The sequence below is a fragment of the Equus caballus genome, chromosome 14 (genome assembly GCF_041296265.1).
Source record: "Equus caballus isolate H_3958 breed thoroughbred chromosome 14, TB-T2T, whole genome shotgun sequence".
NCBI lineage: Eukaryota > Metazoa > Chordata > Mammalia > Perissodactyla > Equidae > Equus > Equus caballus.
Window position 1 is genome coordinate 39,736,285 of NC_091697.1, and position 21,134 is coordinate 39,757,418.

General features: G+C 50.1%; 1 long non-coding RNA gene across 1 annotated transcript; it reads left to right on the forward strand.

The window, feature by feature from the left end:
• Positions 1 to 1,415: 1,415 nt before the first annotated feature.
• On the forward strand, positions 1,416 to 5,990 carry LOC111767753 (uncharacterized). Its single transcript, XR_002799562.2, has 2 exons — positions 1,416 to 1,684; positions 5,026 to 5,990. It is a non-coding gene; the product is annotated as an uncharacterized lncRNA (long non-coding RNA).
• The last annotated feature ends 15,144 nt before the right edge of the window (positions 5,991 to 21,134 follow it).

Consider the following 21,134-nt stretch of genomic DNA (forward strand, 5'->3'; position numbering starts at 1 on the left):
TTTGTCTTCTGTTGTGACTCTAACGGGAAAGACTGTGAAGAGCTACGTCAACTCCAGAGAGGGGCTGCCGTACACTCTGCTTCTGCTCAGTTCCTTACTCTATTTGCCCTCATCTCGCAATAAATCTAAAGCCGTTTGACCATTCTGCTGGTTAATTACTGCTCCAAATCATCTTTTATTTGGGGGCCACTCTGATCCCCCAGATCTTGTTCTGGGACCCTCTTTTCACAAACAACTTCCCTTTTTAGCTTGCATACCAAAGGAGGCAGAATGGTTTGGTAGAAAAAACTAGTGGGTGAGGAAAAGCTGGGTTCTCCTTCAGCGTTAAGGCTGCCACGTGTTGTGTGCCTTTGGTGAACTCCCACCTCCACTACCCCATCTCCATCTGAGAAATGGGTAGGATGGACTACATTAGGAATCACTAGATCAAGGGATCAGCAGGTAACAGAAAGGCAGTTCAGTTGCCTAGGAGAATAGGAGGGAGTAGTGGGGACTGCGGCAAACTAGAGGATGCAATGCCCTTACTGAAAGAGGCAGCCCCACTCAGCATTAGGCTATTGCTGTCATGGGAGGTGCGGGTCCAGTGTGACCATATATTCTAATTTTTCAAGAGTCGGGAATCTGATTTTCCCCCTATGAAATATTGGATGGTACTTAAACACTGGAATCCAGCTAGAACTTAAACATACAAACAAAAAACACTGTGTGCAGATCAGGTGCAGGCCACATCGGCCCGTGGGCCACCAGTCTGCGATGCCTGCCCTGGAGGCCGCCCTAACGTTATGTACAAGCGTACGATTCCATCCGATGTGTAGCTCTTCCAGAACGCTGCAAGGCGGCGGCCGTCTCAGGGGCGGAATCTGGGCCTTCCAGGGCCGGTCGCCCCTGCCCACTGCGGCCCTGGTCCCCATGGGTGGCCCCGGGAGAGGGTCGTGCGCAAGTTCTCAGTCCGGTTGGTCGTGGCGGTGGCGGGTCGCACGGCGTCGCTTTCTTCACACCCTTCCTACCTGCTCGCCTGCTCTCCCGGCAGCGCCGCAGCGATGACTCAGCCTTCAGCGGCCCAGGCGCGGAGGGAGGAGGGGGGAGGGAGGAGGGAGGTGGGAGAGGGCGGGGAGGGGCCAGTGGCGGGGGTGGTGTGGGGAGGAGAGAGGAGGAAAGAGAAAAGACGGGAGAGGGAGCGAGGCGGGGAAGCAGGCGGGAGGAGGGGAGGATCTCCTAGGGCGGCCGGAGCCCCAGCCCCCGCCTCTCCCCCGGTAGGTTGTGCGGGAGAAGCGGCTAGGAGAATAGCAGGGCGGGCGGGGCTGAAGCGGAGAAAGGAGGTTGGACGCTAACCCCCATTCATCCGCCATCCCCGAGTGCCCTGGTGACCACGTGGTTCCTAGCCACGCCCACAGGCCACCCCCTGTCGTTGTTGGGTTAGTGCCCGGGAATGCATCTTTAGACACGGACCCTTGGAGAGCACCTCTCCGCGGAGGCCTCGGGGCACAGGGCAGTTAGAAAGGGACCGAGATGAAGGAGACGGAGCCCTGCTTCCGGGGCCTTGCGGGGGAGAGAGAAGACACACCGCCTATCCGCAAGTGGAAATATAAAAGGAGAAAAGACCTGGGGGAGCATTTTGCTGGGGTAACACGAGGTTGAATTTGGAAGGTGCCCCAAGGAAGTTTCCTTAGCAACTTTTTATAATGTAAATGAATCGAGGAATGAAGGAAATGTGCTATGGAAGCATATCTGTGTGTATATGAGGGGACAGGTTTATTTTAATGTCTTTTTGTATGTCCGCTTATGTGTGTTTGGGAGGATATATAGGAGTATACGTGTGTGTCTTGAGCGATGTATGTATATGTATGTTCATGTATATAAACACAGTGATAGTTGTATATGAGTTTGTGTGCCTGGAATGAGCCTCTGTGTTTGCACAGGTGTTTATCTTTATGTCCCTAAATGTTAAGTATGTGCGTCTACATGAGATTTATGGACTTTCCTGAGTTTGTATTTAATCTGTGTATGTAGGTGAATGTGTGGGTTTGCGTACGTGACTGCATACCTTGGGTATGTATTGCTTTCCTGTGCCAGTGTTGGGTATGTGTGTGTGTATGTGGGACTACGTGTGTCTTGGTGAGATTGTGGTATGATTGTGTGTGTGTATATGGGAATACGTTAATGAGTCTGTGAACAGAGCTGGAGTGTGTCTTGAGGTTATGTGTGTGTGTGTGTGTGTGACAGATGAGAACAGATGTGTTTTTCAGAGTCTGTGGATGTGACTGTGTGTGTGTCTTGATGTATCTCTGGAGCCGTGATTCAGTCTGTGATGAGGGCCTGGGATTCTTAAGGGTTGGGCTGGTTAAGGCGTTTCTTAGAGGAGGAGGTCCTTGGGGGGAGTGGGGACTGTGGAGATAGGAAAAGCCTGGGGTGTGCTGGCCCAGGGACTCTCCAGGCTGGCGATGTAGGCTGAAGCAAGGCAGAAGCTTTTAATGCCGGAACCAGTTATGGCGCCTCCTCCGCTTTCCTCCACCCTCTCACACGCTAGGTCTGCTCCTCTGGTGGCCTCCTTCGGGTCCACCTTGTCAGTGGTCTTCTGCAGAGCGCATGTCCTTGGTCATTAACAGTAGCAACATTACAGAGCACCTACTGTGTGTCTGCCCTGGAAAGCACTGAACTTGGTTCGCCCCTAGGAGGCAGGAACTTAGTATCCCCCATTTTCTGGGGGGAAACTGAGGAGGTGTGGTGCCTGTTCCTGGTTACACAGCTGGCGTGGGTGCCTCACACCCCACAGGCTGTGTGCCCGTTCAACTGCTCCACCAGGGTCTCTCAGCCCCGGCACTGCTGACATTAGGGGCCACATGATCCAGCGTTGTAGGGGCCGGTCCTGTGCACTGTAGGATGTTCAGCAGCATCCCTTCCCTCTACCCACGAGATGCCAGTTGTGATCCCTCCCCAGCTGTGACAACCAAAATATCTCTCTATATTTCTAAATGTCCCCTGGGGACAAAAATCACCCCTGCTTGGGAGCCAGTGGGCTAGACTCTCCTGCCTCCCTGGATGAATGCTTTCTGAGGGGCGGCACCATCCCCACCCTGTCCAGTGGCTTCCACGGTCCCTCTGCTTCCACACTGATCGTCACTTCCATGCAGGTAGCCCCTTGCCTCTCCCACGGTCAAACAGCAGGCTTACCAGCTGGGCCACCTTTCCCAGAAACTCAACTTCTTTGAGCCCCAGCCATAGGAAGCACAGGGCTCAGGAGATACCTCTATAGCCCTTATTATTATCCCTTGAGTCACGGGGGTTCCCTGGGGTCAGAGCCAAGAGGAAGAGGGCTGCAAGCCAGCTGCCCTCTCTGGTCCAGAGCTTTGGACTCTGCTGGTTCTGCGAGTTTGCTTTTCTGGTTCAGCGAGAAGAAAACAATGCTGTGGTGTGGGGCCAAAGCTGGCCCCATTTGATGCTATCATATTTATGCTATTTCATCTTTGCAATAAAACTGCCTGACTTTCCCCACCAGCAGAACCTGATTTTAGTGAGCCAGTGCTGCACTGTACACAGGGCAGGTGCTCAGGAAGGGCAAGGCGGAGCCGTCAGCAGCGCTCTCGGCATCTGAACCTGGGCCGGGCTCCAGCAGGGTGTCCATGCTGCGGCAGGGCCAGCTGGCCACCATGGCGTGGCCCGGGAGAGCCTGGGCGGCACGTAGAGGGAGTGCCGTGGCTCTGCACATGAGCAGGAGGCCTGAGTCTCCTGCTACAAACAGGATGCAGGTGACAAAGCCCACGGGGGACTTCCATGCCACCCCTGTCTCTGCCACTCGGGAAACTCTCTTCCCATCTTGACTCTGTCCCTTTGCTTCACCATCCCTCCCTCCGCTCTTCTGTTCTCGTGCAATCCCTGCAGTGTCCCTGATGTGTACCAGGCCCTTGCTCCATCCCCTCGGGAGGCTTCAGAGCAAAGTGGTTAAGGGTGAGGCCTCTGCCACCTCATCACCTGAGTCTGTGTGGTCTTGGGCAAGGCACTTCACCTCTCTGTGCCTCAGCTTCCTCAGTTCTAACATGGGCACACAAAGAGGCCCTATCTGGCAGGATTAAATGAGATACTCCGTGTAAAGGATGCTAGGCGTGTAGTAAGCCCTTAATAAATTGCAGCTGCCATTATTGCTATTATGCTTGATTGACAGTGAAATGCAAATGAGCCCTTACGAATTGCCAGGCAATGTGCTAAGCCCTGGACAATTCTTTTCTCATTGATGCTCTGCAGCTCTAGGAGGAAGGTGCTTTTATTAGCCTCACAGCAGGGAAGAGGAAGCTGAGGTCCAGGGAGGTTAAGTAACTTACCAGAGTGACAGCGCTGAGAATCTGAACCAGTGTTGTCCCTGCAAAGCCCAGCTGCCCTGATCTCCTCTGAAAGCAGATTTCCCCTGGGAAGGAGGGGCTCGTCTCCAGCCTGCGTCTCCCGGGGCAATTGGAGAGGCCTGGAGAAGAAGGCAGTGAGGGGCCTGGGCAGGAGGAGGGGTTTGGCTCAGAGAGAGTGAAGTTTCTCTTGTTCAGCTTTTGATGAAATCACCTAGCACGGTGGGCTGTGGAGTCATGACCTCCAAGAGGTGTTGCCAAGTTTTTACCAGTGAGTAAAGTTTATTATAAGCCAGGGTGTACGTTGTTCCAGTGCTTTTTGTTTGAATTGGACCGTAGGGCAGAGGCAGACAGGTATTGCCGTGCTACGTACGAGTCAGAGGACAGACGGGGGGAGGCCCGTTTTAGAGCTGATGCCAGAGGAAGACAGTGTGTTTACCGGCAACGGTGAGAACTTGGCCAGGTGAGCACACAAGAGAGAGAGAATGGTTGGTGTGGAAGGGTTAATTCTTCCAACACGTGTGCCAAAGCGGACAAAGAGAGTCATGTGATAACTGTTTTGTTTTCTTTTAAGGATATTCAAGGCATCGTTTGTCCTTGTACTGTGAGGGCGTAGTTGCGTTAGTTATTTATTGCTATGTAGCGAATTACCCGAAAGCTCATTGACTTAAAACAAATATTTATTATCTCACAGTTCCTGTGGATCAGGAAGTCAGAAGTGACTTAGCTGTGTAGACTCTGGCCTGGATTCTTTCCTGAAGTTGCAATCAAGATGCCAGCCAGGTCTGAAATCATCTGAAGGCTTGTCTGGAGCTGGGGAGTCCCCTTCCAAGATGGCTCGCTCGCATGGCTGTTGGCGGGAGCCTCAGCTCTTCGCCATGAGGACCACTCTATGGGGCTGCTTGAGCATCCTCACACCATGGAGATGGGCTTCCCCCAGAGCAAGGGAGAGCAAGGTGGAAGCCACATTGTGTTTTATACCTAGCTCCAGAAGTCATGCACCATGGTTTCCTGAATAGATTGTTGTTTACACGAGTCAGCCCTGCTGGGAGGGGACCACACAAGGAAGTGAATACGAGGAGCTGAAAATCATGGGGCCATGTTGGAGGTGGGCTATCACACTGGTAATCATTGTTGACTTGTTTACTATTATTTGGAAGATTCTGGATCTCAAATCAAATCCAGTGTTCAAAAGTGGGCTGCGAACACAAAAAAGTTGGGAGCTGCTCATCCAATGGCTTCATTTCATCTGTATCTGCCTGTGGGGTCCCCTGGGGGGCCATGACTCCAGCAGTGTCCCAAGATGACCCCATCAGAAATAAACCTCTACCATCCCATGACACTGAAAGCCTGTTATCTGTGCCAGGTGCCAGCAAAGCACAGATGCATAGGAAGAAGCAGGAACTTTGCAGCCAGACGGAACTGTGTTCAAATCCTGACTCCCCTCTTGATGACCTGGGGACTCTGGACGATTGGCTTAACCTCTCTGAGCCTGAGTGTGGTCGGGTGTAAAATGGATTGAGATCAACTTCACAGGGTCGTTAGGGAGATGAAATACAGGATGACAGAGCAATGATAATAGGAGTCAGGTGATCTGCCAATGTTGACCCCTAGATTTATTATTCATACTGATAACAATAAAATAATAATAATAGCTCACATTTATTGACCTCCTATTATTGTCAGTCTCTGAAGCTTAAAGCAGTTAAGAACTTTGTCCAAAACACACTGCTGGGAGAGCTGAGACCCACACTCAGTTCTGTCTCTCTCCAAAGCGAAACTGTGTGACAACAAGCTCTTTTCTTAATAACGGTCTGCAATGATCTACACATTATGTGGTTCTACCGCCTTCCTTTTCCTCTGTCTCTTTTTTGGCCACTTAGTAGTATAAGGACGTACCATAATTGGTCAATGATTTCCCCTGTTGTTGGATACTCAGTTTCTGCTTTCCACTATTAACAGTGGGGCGTCAGCGAGCATCTTTGCTGTGCAGGTGTTTGCCCAGGGCTCACCACATGCCAGGGGCTGCGCTAAGCACTTGATGTGTGTCCCACATTTAATCCTCCACCAGCCTGAGGACACCCAGCTAGGAAATGACACTTTCAGGCTCTTACTTGTCTAATAGAGTGCCTTTTAAGGGTTGAGAGTCCCTTACCTTCTCCATCCTGAAGATCTTCCTTCCAATAGGGCCCCCAAGGAGTGCCTGTGTTTTCCCTGCAGCAGGTGCATGAGAGACCAGAGGGCTTGGAGTCTGCAAACCCGGGTTTAACAAAAGGACAGCTCTTGACGGGTTACCACCAGGCTCACAGCAGCCAGGGCTCACCAGATGTGGCCCTGCATCAGTCAGGAAAGGCCAGGTTATGCTGTGGTAACAAACGATCCCAAGAGAGTGGCTTAAAACATCCATTGTGGGAATGTGATGGGCTCCGTTTTACGTTGCCCTTACTCTGGGCCCCAACTTGATAGAGCAGCCATGGGCGTGATCACCGCCAGTCACCATTCCAGGAGGCCAGAGGGCATGTAGGCAATTGCGCGCTGGATCCTAAAGCTTTGCCTGGAAGGGACTCGTTCCTTCCTCTCACTTTGCTTTTTTGGTAAAGCAAGTCATATAGGCATGCTTAACCCCGAAAGGACATGTGCCCCCAGTGGAGAGAACTGTAATATTTGGTGAGCGGCACTGATGACCACCACAGGCTGTGTCCTCTGCTGACCATTGAGAAAGAGGCTGACAATCCTAACCACATTTTAGAACAATTGAGTCCAGGCCAGAAGTGCCCTTAGCATTCTTTCCCCAGGAAAGACCCCTGCCTCTAAACCCCGTCGTGCCCACACCATGAAGCCCAGTTGCCGTGAGTCTCTGGGGCCCCAGGAGACAAGGAGAACAGAGGATATGGGTCCAGGGAGATGGCTGGATTGGACCTGTGCAGGGGGGACTGTGGGTGGAGCTCTGAATTCAGAACTGTGTTAGCCACAGAGTGACTGCGTCTGTGCCTTCGGGCAGTGGAAAGGGCATTTGACTCCTGTCAGTGTCAAAACTTGGAAAAGTCATCTGGAAACAGCCTAAATGTACCTCGAAGGGAAATGGATACACCAGCTGGAATACTAAACACTAAAGAGAAATGATTGAGCGTTTCTATTTATACAGATAGACCTCAAAAACGTAATGTTGAAAGGAGAAAAAACGACTTGGCCCGATGATCTGTGCAGTCTGATACGATTTATGTCATTTTGAAACACACACACTAAACAACACTACCCATGTGGTTCTTTGATGCATATGCCACACATGAGAGTGGATGCGGGGGTTAAGGGGGAGTGGGGGGAGGGGCTGGACAGAGAATCGGGAGAGAAATGGGGCTTTGACTCCATTTGTAATAAAAAAAATAAAAACAAAGGATTAAGCAAACATAACAAACTTTGAATCGTTGTCACTTCTGAGCAGGAGGACTTGGATGTTTGTCATGTTATCGTTTGTATTTTTTACGTTTTTAGAATGAAGAGGGGGAAAGCTTGCTCCGTCTCCCTCAGTCTCAGTTTCCCCATGTCTCAAATGAGGTAATTGGTCTAGAATAGTGGATGGCTATCAGACAACAGGATTCACAGACCACTGAAATTTCAGGAAAAAAGAAATTGGGAACAGGGATGTCCATTTTAAATTTTACCCAGAATGGCTTTTAAGCAAACCAGTTATCATCTATTCTGATCATGATTTCATAAAAAGAGGGGACATTTTCACATGAAATTAGTGGGAAGGGCACCATCTCAGAAGAGGTCGAATAAAATTTTATTCCTGTTTTCCAATAACATGTTTAGTAAAAGAAACACAGACTCATTGCAAAAAATTTGGAAATTTATCGAGAACAGAATAAAAATTACTCACCCCTTATTCTCACCACCCAGAAGGGTAATTATTGTTAACATTTCAGCTATTTCTTTACAGTTTTATATATATAGGGTGTATGTATATTTCTAATTATACATGACTTCTGTTCCTTATTTCTTATTGTAAAAGTAATATATTAATGGAAATTTAGAAAAAAAGATAAACTGAAGAAAATGGAGATATTAATAAATTGAACTTTTCCTCCATATTAATTTTTCTCATTTCACTTTGAATCAAAAAAAATTTCCACAGACTGGCATTTGGGAATCCTAAGTAGAAGGAATAATAATAAATGATATTTACTGAGCGCTTACTGTGTGCCAAGCCTTGTGCTAAATGCTTTACAGGCCTTATCCCTCTTAATCCTCACCACACCCCTGTGAAGTGGATGCTGTTACTGCCCCATTTCACAGATGTGGAAGCTGATGTTCAGAAAGGTGAAGCAACTTGCTCAAAGTTACACATCTCCTGGAACCTGACGCCCAGAGAGGTTAAGTAACCGATGACACTTCCCACTTCACTGCCTGAGGGATTTGCTCTCTGCCCACCCTGTGTCCTGAGAACCAGCCAGTGGCCTTCCTGGAGTTTGAAGTTCAGTCTAAGGTCAGGGGACAAAGGAGGCTCTCGCTCAGGGCCCAGTGGTATGTGGTCAGGAGCGCGGTGGCCCTGACTAGAGAAGTCTTCTCTAAGAGGTGCTTTCGTGGTTTAGCGATAGGGGAAGAACTTGTTCTCCTTTTTATCAGTCAAGGCCAAGGTCAAGGTCAAGGCCAAAGTTGTCTCATCTTGTCCTCCCTCTGAATCAGCGCCCAGGGACCTTAATCCAGGGTCAGCCCTGCCCAGGAACCCCTGGGCAAGCTCAGGTCAGCCTGCTCATGAACTGTCACGCCTTCAGGTTTGGTCCCCACCTAAACCAGGCGGCAGCAGCCTTCATTCATTCATCTCATGTTTGTTCACGCGCCTCCTGTGGGCTGAAGACCTGCCCCGTGCCAGATGCTGTGGTGAGTGTTGGGGGTCCAGTGAGAGACAGGAAGAGACCCTGCCCTCCCGGAGCTCAGTGTTGGGGAGAGACACTGAAGGTGGAAAGAGAAAAGGCCCCAGCGCTCATGGCCTTGGCTGCTGACCAGGCAAGGCTGCCAGCAGCCTGCCCTTCTGAGGCCGGCAGCCGGCAGATTCGCACGGCATGCGCCACCGGCCAGCCACTGCGGGTCTGGTGGAACCCGAAGCTCACACCATCTCAGGAGCCTTTTTTTAGGAAAAAGAGCTCAAAATGCAAAATTATAAATACAACATTAGTGCAAACATGAATGTTTACTAGCATGGGAAAGGAAAGCACAGCAAATAGCAAATTTTTAAAAACTACCAATTCCATAAACATCGCAAAATCCAGAGAAATAAGATAACACTTCTATGAATTGACTGCCCGACACACCTCTATTATATTTTGTCCTATCTTTTTGGCTGCACATCCTGGGATCACTGTGTGAACACATGTCAAGGGCCCCTCCCAGAGCAAGTGAGGGGTCCTGAAGTTTAAGCTTCATTAGCGCCTTCTAAATCCACCCCTAGATTTAATTCTTTGTCTCATTGAATCCTCAGAACAAAGCCTATCTGGCAGGCACCATTATTACCCCATTTCATAGATGGGACAACTGAGGCTCAGGAAGGGAACGGGTTGTCGAAGGTCGTCTGCTCTCCCTGTGACCTTCACACTACCCTGCCCTACACACAGCTCTTGGGTTTGGTAAATAGACTCAAACACATCCCCAGCCCAAAATGCTCCCAAGCTGCAAGGAAAAGGCGAGATGTGAAACCTGGAAGAAACGCAGCGCTATTACAAGGCCAAATGCGACACGTGCCTCAGCTTCCCTTTCCTTTTCTATCCAGGTCTTGATCAACTTCCGCCTCTTCCAGGAAGCCTTCCAGGACTCAAGGGCCCACTCCGGCCTCTTCTTCTTTGCCTCACTCAATTAATTAATGTCCCCACTCTGCTCTTCTTTCACCGTGGTCAGGGGGAGTCAAGATCCCCCTCTGGGGGGAACTTTGCCTAACTGGAAAATGATGTCTAAGGTCTCTTTCAACTATAGAACTACAGGATTCTGTCTTTTTCTTTCTATTTTTAAGAGAGCCTTGAATCCTTATGGTCCAGTATCAAGGGTGCAGCCCCACCCCATGCAAACTATCACCACGCCCTGTGCCCTCTCTGACCAGGGCCTCCAACCCCCAGCTATGGCCCTGTCTCACCTGGATTTTTGCAGCAGTCTCAGTCTCCATACGGCTGCCTGAATGATCTTTTAAAAACAGAATAAAGACAACCCCCCCTGCCATGGCTGCAGGGCTCCTGGGCCCCAGCTCATCTTTCTACACTGTCCTGCCCACCCCTGCCGGCCCCACCAGCCACATGGCAAGCTCTTTCTCACCTCAAGCCTTCCCACATGCTGTTCCCTTGATCTAGGACACTCTTGCCCATGCTAAGTCCTCCACTTCCTTTCTACCTCGGGTGCAGCATCTTTGGAGAGGCCTTCTCTGACCCTCCAGTATAAATGAAGTCCCTGGGAATAGAAAGTGATTTTATATACTGTGGTAGGCTGAGAAATGGCCCCCAAAGATAGCAGGCCCTGATCCCTGGAACCTGTGAATGTTCCCTGATGTGGAAAAAGGATGCCATTTGCAGCTGTGATCAAATTAAGGACCCTGAGATGAGAGATTATCCTGTATTCTCAGGCTGGGCCCTAAATGTGATCATATGTATCCTTATAAGGGAGGAACGGAGGGAACATATAGGGAGGAAAAGGCAATGCGAGATGAAGCAGAGAGCGATTTGAAGATGCTGGTCTTGAAGACTGGAGTGATGTGGCCACAAGCCAAGGAATGCCAGCAGCTACCAGAAGCTGGAAAAAACAAGGAACCGAATCTCTTCTAGAAATTCTGGAGGGAGTCCAGCCCTGCTAACACCTTAATTTCAGCCCAGTGATACTGATTATGGACTCCTGGCCTCCAGAACTGGGAGGGAATAAATGTCTACTGTTTTAAGCCACCAAGCCTGGGGCGATTTGTTCCCATGGCAATAGGAAACTAATACGCCTACTCGATATCCTTTCTCTCTTCATTCTTCTGATAGAATTCTTATTTCATTCAGGATGTCCAGCTCATTTCTTCATTTTCCAGCCTCCTTTCCAGCCAGGCGTGGCTATGTGACTGCGTTCTAGCCAATGAGATATAAGCAGATGTGTGGATTTCTGAGAAGGCTCCTTAAAAGGGGGATAGAGAACCAAGGTGTGCCCTTTTGCTCTCCCATCTGGAATACAAACATGAAGGCTGACGCTCCAACAGCCATCTTGGGAACGTAAGGTACAAGAGAGACCTCCATCCTGGAACTGCTAACCCAACATGAGCAGCCACTACCTCCAGACTTCTCATTATGAGAAGGAAATAAACTCTTCTCTGATTACTCCACTGTCCTCAAGGTCTGTCTTACTAACAGCTGTTCACAATCTCCAATGAAAAATCCTTTCCTATTACTCCATCTCACACCATTTTTTTTCATGTAAGTCATCAGAATGAATAATAGTCTCTGTAAGGGTGTGTTTATCTGTTTAACATCTGCTTCCTCTGCTAAACTGTAATTTCCACCAGGGCAGAACCCGCGTCTGTTGTGTTTATAGCACAGGACCTGGCATACAGTAGGTCCTCAGTGGATATTTGTTGAATGAATGAATGAGTGAATGAGTATGCAAACAAACGCCTCTCCTAGTGAAGTTCCAGGCTCATTTTTAAACAAAGACCACACTTCATTCTTCTCTTATCTCTAGCACAGCCCTGAGCCCCGAGTGAATGTTCCTGTGGAGTGAATCCTGATTAGCGGAATGGAATACAGAGAATTGAAAATACCTGTTTTTCTCTCCTCTGGGCTCCAGTCTGCCCTGTGGCTTGGTGACAGCAGGTGCTACATAAAGTTTTGTAGAGTGACTCGGGAACGGCCTGGCCCTGTAGAGGGACAGAGAGGTTTGGGGATGGCACTTCCATCTGGGATACGAGGCCCTGAGATCGAGGGTCTGCTGAATCCCCAGCCAGCCGACGGATTTGCAGGGCAGACAGAAGCCAGCTCTCAGTTGGACTACGCTGTGCGTGTTTTAAATCCCTGGGAGCCGAGGCTCAGAGAGGCACAGGACTTGCCTGAGGTCAGGGGGGATCTTGGCAGTTCCCCACACAGCACTTCTCCCTGGTCCGTGTTCTCTTCTCCGCACCTGTGGCCTTCTTGGTGCAAAGACGAAGGGAAAGGAGGCCTGGACGCCTAGGGCTAGAACGTCCCATGTTCCAGCTAGAACATCGGCAACCGAGAGTTCAACCTTCCCATTTCACGGATGCCGTAACTGAGGTGCCCTGAGGCTGAGGGTCCTGCAGCCTCGAGAGTTTGCAGGGGCTAGACGCCCAGACCTGGTGAGCCCCATGTGGAGCTTTTCCCATGTTCTCATCTTGTCTCTTGACGGACTCGTAGTGCTTCTCACCTCCGCAGGCTGGGGGCACACTGTTGCCTTCCTGCTGGTGTTCTCAGCTCCAACCTCGAGGCCGGCAGATTTAAGATTTATTGTTCCCCCTTTCTCACACTGTTAGCAGTTCAGGGGGCTGCAGAAACCTGTTTGGCCGACCCTGCCTGCCCTTCAGATGAAGAAAGGGGAAGCCCAGAGAGTCCCAGCACCTAGTCCAGGGTCACACAGCAATCGGCCATGGTGGACCCAGGGGCAAGGGCTGACATATCTCCCTTGGTCAAGGTTCAGCCACCTGCGGTTTAGCGATGAGCTCCAGCAGGGCTGGCAGAGGAGGGAGACACAGCCCTGGAGAAAGAGAAAGACGAGTTTCTGCGAGTCCAAGGTCAAGGGTGCCTCCTTCCACAGACACAGCCAGCGCCTTGCACTCACCCAGCTGTTCTCAAACTTTCTGGTCTCAGGACCCCTTCATACTCTTAAAAATTATTGACGACCCCACAGATCTTTAGTTCATGGTGGTTATGTCCATCAACATTGACTGTATTAGAAATTGAAACTGAAACTTTTAATAAGTATTAATTAATTAATGTAAGAATAATGATAAACACTAACATAAATAATCTCTCTTATGAAAATAACCAGATTTTTGGAAAAATGTTAGTGTGAAGAGTAGCATTGTTCACAGTTTTCCAAATCTCTTTAATGTCTGGCTTATTAGAGGACAGCTGGATTCTCGTTTCTGCTTCTGTTGTCAACCTGCTGTGAAATCCCATGACATGTGGCCTCTGGAAAGCTCCACTGTTCACTCATGAGAGGATGAGACTCAAAAAGGCAAATAACACCTTAGTCTTATAATGAAAACAACTTTGCTCTCATGGATCCCCTGAAAGGGTCGTGGAGATCCTCAGGGGTGCCTGGACCATACTTTGAGAACCAGTGGTCTACACTATTGATTTAATCTTCACAACTCTGTGAGATGGATCCTGTCGTCATTCCCATTTTATAGATGAGCAAAGTGAGGCTCAGAGAGGTTATGAGCCTTGCTAAAAGACACACAGCCAGTGAATGGTGGTGTCAGCATTTGAACCCAAGACCATTGACTCTAGGGAACTGTGTTTTTAACAGTGATGCTGTACTCTAGCCCCTTGCTGATGGACAGATGTTGTAGGAGGGATGGGATCGGAGGGAGCCCGGGATTCTTGGGTGCCCTAAGTGGGGAGGGAGATGTAGTATGGTGGTTAAGAGTGTGGGCTCAGGAACAGTCTGAGAGGACCCACATCCTGGCTCTGCCCTGTACATGCTGGGTGACCTGGGGCAAAGCACTCAACTTCTCTGAGCCTCAGACACTCCCTGTGTAAAATGTGATAATATGATATTTACATCATAGAGTTGTTAGGAAGATTAAATGTTAATTCATTTAAATTATAACAGTGCTCAATAAATGTTGTATACAGCATATGTCTTTTAGTGGGTATAAATTTGTGAACAAGGCCATTGATGTGGTATTGCTGAATCTGGAGAGAAGCAGGGGGCACCTATCGCATGGGTCCTGAAGGCAGGGGCCGGGGAGGGAGAAGGTGAGTGGCTTGGAGGGCGAAGGAGGACTTCGAGACCCGGAACAGGTTGCTCTCCAGTGGTGGGCACAGACGGACACGTGGCTCCATGGATTTCAGGCGTGTAAACCAGCAGTGAAATATGGTGTGACAGGAGGCCAGCCTCGACTGCCCCACGGAACAAAGGCCACCTCCCTTGCTCAGGGTCACCAGCTTGGCCACTGGGGACCAAGACTAAGCCTTCAATTTCCAGCCTGGAAAAGCCACCAATCGCCTGCTTCTCCTGACTCCGTTCAGGGAGTGAAGCCAGGAGGTCTAGCTCCCTCTTTCTCCTGTCATTTCAGCTTTAGAAAATGGTCTAGCATCACATTGCCAAAGGTCCAGGCCACCTGGGTTGCATCCACCACCATGCCGCCTTCCTTGCTCTGTAGGGACCGTGACCATGTGGTTTGAGGGAGGCAGCTCTGGAGCTTGACTGCCTGGTGTGAGTCTGGGCTCTGCCTCTTCTTGGCTGTGTGACCTCAGGCAAGGTGGGTCACCTCTCTGTGCCTCAGTATCTTTATCTATAGAATGGGAAAAATAATTTTACCTCTTTCATTGGGATACTGTGTGGCTAAAGTGGGCTGATGCATGAAAAGCACTGAGTACACTGCTGAGCAGCAGTCCTGGCAGTTAACCCTGGGACCACATTGCCATTGCCATCAGCAGCATCATCATCTCATCAGCAATGGGTGCCCCTCGTGGAGCGCCTGCTGTGCTCTGTGCAAGGTCCTGGAGAGAGACGGGGCAAGGCCAAGCTGGGTTCGGGTCTCTACCTGGAAACTGATTCACAGGGTGATTTGGGGCACGTCACTTGCCATGTCTGGGCCTCTGGTTCCCTGGCTGGAACACAGTGGTCTCTTTTTAAAAATTTTTCTATCATATCTTGAGTGTCATGACTTCCCTCCTGCAATAAATGACCATAGACATGTGCACAGCTACCCAGTGCTGCTTCATTTATAAGGTAATAATAAATATTTGGAACAATCTCAATGTCCTTCCTCACTGCAGTTTTAAAAATAAGGGATTAATAGCCCCAAACTGGAAATAATCCAAACCCCCATCAACAGGTGGAGGGGATGTGCGATGCAGCACCCCCCTGCGATGGACCACTCCTCTGCAACGAACGGCAACCCATACCTGGTGACATAACCACGTGGGTGGACCCGAATAACATCAAGTGGAGTGAAGGAGACCTGCCACCAGGAAGCCTACTGCATGAACTCATTTAAAAGAAATTCTGGAAAGGGGCTGGCCCCGTGGCCGAGTGGTTAAGTTCGCGCGCTCCGCTGCAGGCGGCCCAGTGTTTCGTTAGTTCGAATCCTGGGCGCGGACATGGCACTGCTCATCAGACCACGCTGAGGCAGCGTCCCACATGCCACAACTAGAAGGACCCACAACGAAGAATATACAACTATGTACTGGGGGGCTTTGGGGAGAAAAAAGGAAAAAATAAAAATCTTTAAAAAAAAAAAAAAAAGAAATTCTGGAAAAGGAAATCTCGACTGTACCGACTGGAAACAGCTCAGTGGTTGCCTCGGGCTGGACGAAGGGACAAGGGAGTGATTGCAAAGGGGCAGGAGGAACTTTTCGGTGATGGAAACGTTCTAGACCTTGGTTATGGTGCTGCTTACACGACTGTATAAATTTCTGAAAGTCATTGAACTGTAGGCTTAAAATGGGTGCATTTGATTGTATGTAAATTATACCACAATAAAATTGATTAAAAAATAAATGATGATTCACACATAGGAAGAAAGCTCTGAACGGTCAAAAGGAGTGGGCTCCATATTTGGCCCAATATGGAATGATGTCCATGTTGTGTTGTTACATGAAAAATAAAGGCAAGTTGAGACCCGGGACACATGGTGAGCCCCCACACCACGCTCTATTATATGATTCCAGTCCAGGAAATAATTGACAGTGTTAGTCTATGTGCAGAAAAAATCTGGAGAGATGACCCCAAACCGGGCCCAGAGATTATGTCTGAGGGGTGGATTCATAGCCACTTTCACTTTCAATACCATCTATTTCTGGTTATGTCAAACTTATTGTAACACGCCTGAATTAGCTTTCTAATCAGACAAAGCCATGGAGATTTTTCTTTTTTTAATTACTAAAAAAAGTCCCTGTGTTGTATCTCAACTGCCCAGGACCTGGGCACCCCTCCCCACTGCTGCCTCTCCCAGACGGGGCCACATGCCTTCCCAGAGCCCCAAGCCCCACTGATAAAGGCCAGGGCTGGCTGAGCCCCATATCAGGCACGAGCAGCCCCTGTCATCCCATCCATCTGGTCCCCCAGGGAGGGTGGGTCCCGTCCCAGGAATCAGCAGGCTCCAGGACCATGGAGATAAGGAGCTGTGGGGAGTGGGCGGTGAGCACCAGTCGGTGAGGGTCTGCAGCAAGGAGGGGGGTGATGAGCCAGGGATGGTGGCAGGCCTCTCCGCACTGGACACATAAGGCTACTAAGACCCAGAGAAGGTGTCACCTGCCTGGTCTATGCTTGTGGACCCGGCTCTGTCTGCCGTGTGGCCCCGGGTGCTTGTCATCCCCTCTTTGATCCTCAGGGTCCCTTAGTCCAGCCTGGTTCTCTTCTAGGAAGTAAGCTGGGCATTGAAACCATCCTTGAAAGTCCCCAGCGTATGGGCAGACAGCAGGAGGGGTATGATGTCCTGGGCCCCTAGGTTCCAGTCCAAGTGGACATGTGGAGGCCGGAAGGCACCCTCATGACCCTGAGCACACGCGCACACGCCTGCCTGGGCATGCCCACAGCTCAGGCTCCAAGGACACGCCCGGTCACCCTGAGCCCTGCTGTGTGGCTTGTTTACATATCCAAAGGTCAGAGGCTGCCTGCCAGGGCAGGAGCCTGCGGGGTGAGCGCATGCAGCTGTGAGTCCAGGATGCAGATAACGCGGGCCCTGGGAGGGGCGGGCCACCGGGGAGGGCGGGCCACCGGGGAGGGCGGGGCGAGAACGCCCCCAGGTTGCCCTCCTGGAGGAGCCCATGCCGGCTCCCCGCCGTGGGCGCTGCCTGAGGCGTTTCTACGCCCCCTGCAGGTCGAGGAGGCCGCTCAGCTGGGTTTAGCTGAGCCTCGGCCTGCTCTGCACTGCCTGCCACTTCCCTTATGCCACCTCCCTGAGCCTCAGTTTCCTCTTCTGTAAAATGGGGGCGATCACAGCTCTCACCTGACAGGGTGCAGACAGGAACGAGGACGCTAAGGCACGCTGGTGTCGGGCGAGTGGAAGGGACCTCCCACAGGCGTCACTGATGTTAGGGATAGCTCGGGTTCTCGAAGCCCCCACTGCACGGTAGGGAGGCTCAGCCATCTCCCGTCTGAGTCTGGAAGTCACAGAGTGGCGCCTAGAAGTCCCGCCCGTCCCCTTCAGCTTTCTCCCCCTGCAATGTCTCCCAACTGCTTTCAAATCCCGCCTTCTCCCCCATGGTCACCGCTCCCCATCCCCAGTGCTCCGCGTCGTGAATCACTCACTCTTCCTAGGTCGACGTCGACGAAGGCACGAACGTACCCGAGGGGGCTCCTGGTCTGGTTGGGGTGATGGGATTTGTACGCTGAAACCTAAAAGAGGGGCACTTCTCAGTGTGCGTGCGCCCTGTGCACACACAGCGATGTCTGCCTGGGAGGGTGGCAGAGACGTTTTCTTCTCTCACCTCTCTCCCAGGACGCTCTTGGTCACCCAAACTCTGACCCCTCCCCTGCTGGGAAGGGCGAAGCTGAACATAGCTCAGTCTACGGCTAAAATATTTACCCGAAAGGTCATTATATTAAACTGGCAAGAACTGTGAACATTGATAACCTCCAGGATTGGTCATGCCACGGGAGCCGGGTTACTCTCATGCCGTGGGTGAGACTGAAAATGGGCACAACCCACCTGAGGGTGATTAGCATCTCCATCAACACACGACCACACACACAACCCGCAGCCCAGGGATCACACTCCGGGGAAGCTACGGGACAGAGATGCTACCACAGACGTGTCTGTTCATGGATGTTTGTGGACGCTTTTTCTTTCTTTTTTATCTTTTGTAAAAGCCTAACAATATTGGAAGTATTTCAAATGGCTATCCACAGAGGGTTGATTCCCTGGCCATTTTGTGACCCAACCACACTATGGAATACTGTACAGCCGCCAGAAGGCACGGACTCCCTTGAAAATGTTTCCAAGATTCACTGGCAGGTGAAGGAAGGAAATTGAAGAATAAGTATGAACAGAATTCTGAAAACACTACTCTCCCTTTCTTGACAAATGTATATGCAACTCGCGTACACTGGCATGGAAAAGTTCTGGAAGGAGTCAGGCCAAATGATTAACTTAATTCAAGCCGTTTTCTAGCTGTGTGACCTTGAGAAGCAAGAACTCTGTCTCTGTTTCTTCCTTTGTAAGTTGGTGATAACAAACCTCATAGGATTGTGATGAGCATTAATATAACTAATTTTTGTAAATCATTTGGCACGCAAGCATTCCATAAATATTTAGGGAAATGAGGCAGGAATCAATTTTCCGCTAAACAAATTTATTTTCGGGCCTCAAGTTTCAGCTAAGCTTTAAGTGGTGGAGGCTCGTCTGCCTGTCTTTGCTGCCATCTAGTGGTAACAGGTGAGAAAACAGATCTTCCTTGACTTCAGACGAGGGGACATCCCGATTAAACGCATTGAGGTTGAAAATATCACAAGATGAAAAGGCCTTTAACACACCTAACCTACCGAACGTCATAGCTTAGCCTAACCAACCTTCAACTAGCTCAGAACACGTACGTTAGCCTACAGTTGGGCAAAATCATCTAACACAAAGCCAATTTTATAATAAAGTGTTGAATATCTTATGTAATTTACTGAATACTGTACTGAAAATGAAAACCAGAACGATTGTCTGGGGACAGAATGGGTGTCAGTGTATCGGTTGTTCACCCTCGGGATGGTGGGGCTGCCTGGAAGCTGCGGTTTGCTGCCTCCGCCCGGCATCATGAGAGAGTATGGTACAGCTTATCCTTAGCCCAGAAAAAGATTGAAATTCAAAATCCGAAGTACGGTTTCTACTGAATGCGTATGGCTTTTGCACCAACGTAAGGTCAAAAAAATCATAAGTTGAACCATCGTAAGTCAGGGACCGTCTGTGCATGGGAATGCTTGCCTTCTCCCTTCCTCCCTTTAATCGTTTAAGTCACAATTTATCAATGGCCTACGAAGCGTCAGTCACGCACAGGTCCCGTGCCTTTGCCTTGGAGTCTGGCCGGCTTCAGTACGCCCAGGCCTCCAGGAGTCTCGGTTTTCTCATCTCAAGAAAGGGAGTAATAACAACTTATCTGATACTTTTGTGAGGATAAAATGCAATAATGCAGGTAAAGCATCTGACACTGATCCTGACACAAAAGAATGTTCTAGAAGTGGTCATGATTGGTATTTACACTCATTATCTCATTTAGCAAAGCAGTATGGTACCCATGTCATGGATGAGGAACTGGAGGCTCAGAGAAGTCAAAGTAACTTGCCGGAAGCTATTTAGCTACAAAAGGGCTGAGTTAAGAATCCAGGTCTGCCCCAGAGCTGCCTCCCCACCCTTAAGACACCATCTCACAGGTTCACCTGAAAAGGAGATGTAAGGAGCTGTTTTCACCACCACTGGTACTTGAATTTTGGAATCCACAGACCAGGAAAATTTAAAAATACCCAGATGTATTGGTTAGCTATTGCTGCATAACAAATTGCCCCCAAACCAACTTTGCATCCCAGGTGCCCCCATCGCCTCCCCCTGGTCCAGGGCCTGCAGCTGGGCTGTAGTAATCTTCAGGCTCCCCTGGGGAGTTCTCTGCTTCCACACTCACCTGGCTCCTGGCAGGATTCATCCTTGAGGACTGAGAGACTGACATCCTCCCGCTGTTGGCCGGAGGCCACGGCAGTTCCTGGCCACAGCGTCAGTCTCCCCTCCCCAGCAGTTTATTTCATCAGAGTGTGTGTGCAAGACAAGAAGACAAGAGCAGGAGTCCCCCAGCAGGACGGAAGTCACGACCTCTTGTAACCTAATCACGGAAGTGATTATGGCTGTATTCTATTCCTTAGAAGCAAGTCACCAGGCCCAGCCTCTCCTCCAAGGGAGGGCATGACACAGGGCTTGAATACTAGGAAGAGGGCATCGCAGGGGGCCATTCTAGAGCCTTCCTGCCACATCAGAGTTGCCGACTTTTCATTATACCAGAGAAGAACATTTAGAAGATCAACTCCCACCTCTGGTTACCATCATTCCATAAAAGAAATGGACATTTTTGCAACTGGAGACAGAGAGAGTTTCAGAATAAAGGACAGTCCCTAGTGACTGAATAAATATAGCTGGATGAGTCTGGAGTTTTCTCGCTCTGCAGGGCTCTGGCGCCTGGCCCAGCAGTGGGAACCTCCACCTGGAGTAGGACTGCACACCAGCTGGGGGAGCAAAGAAAGGAGGAGATGGGGTTGGCCTGAGCATGGGGCCCACAGTGTACTTCCCAAAGTACACTGGCCGAATGAATGCATATGTGACGTAAGTGTCACATTTACCCCCATCTCCTAGACAAGGAAACCAGGCCCTGCAAGGCTAAGTGATGGGTGTAAGGGCTAGAAAGGAGATTAACATCTGCAGGGGGCTTTTTCACCAAAATCCCTTCCACATCCATTAGCTAAACCCATAGTCTCAATAGGCTGGGGCTGGAGGAAGAGGGTTGCCGTTTCTCATTTGAGCACTGAGCAAGTAGGTCCAGAGAGGTTAAGCAACCTGCACAGAGTGACTCAGCGTGGCTGTGGGGAAATGGACTCAGAGGAGGCCCAGGGAGGTTCAAAGTGAAAGCAGGAGGGTCTGGC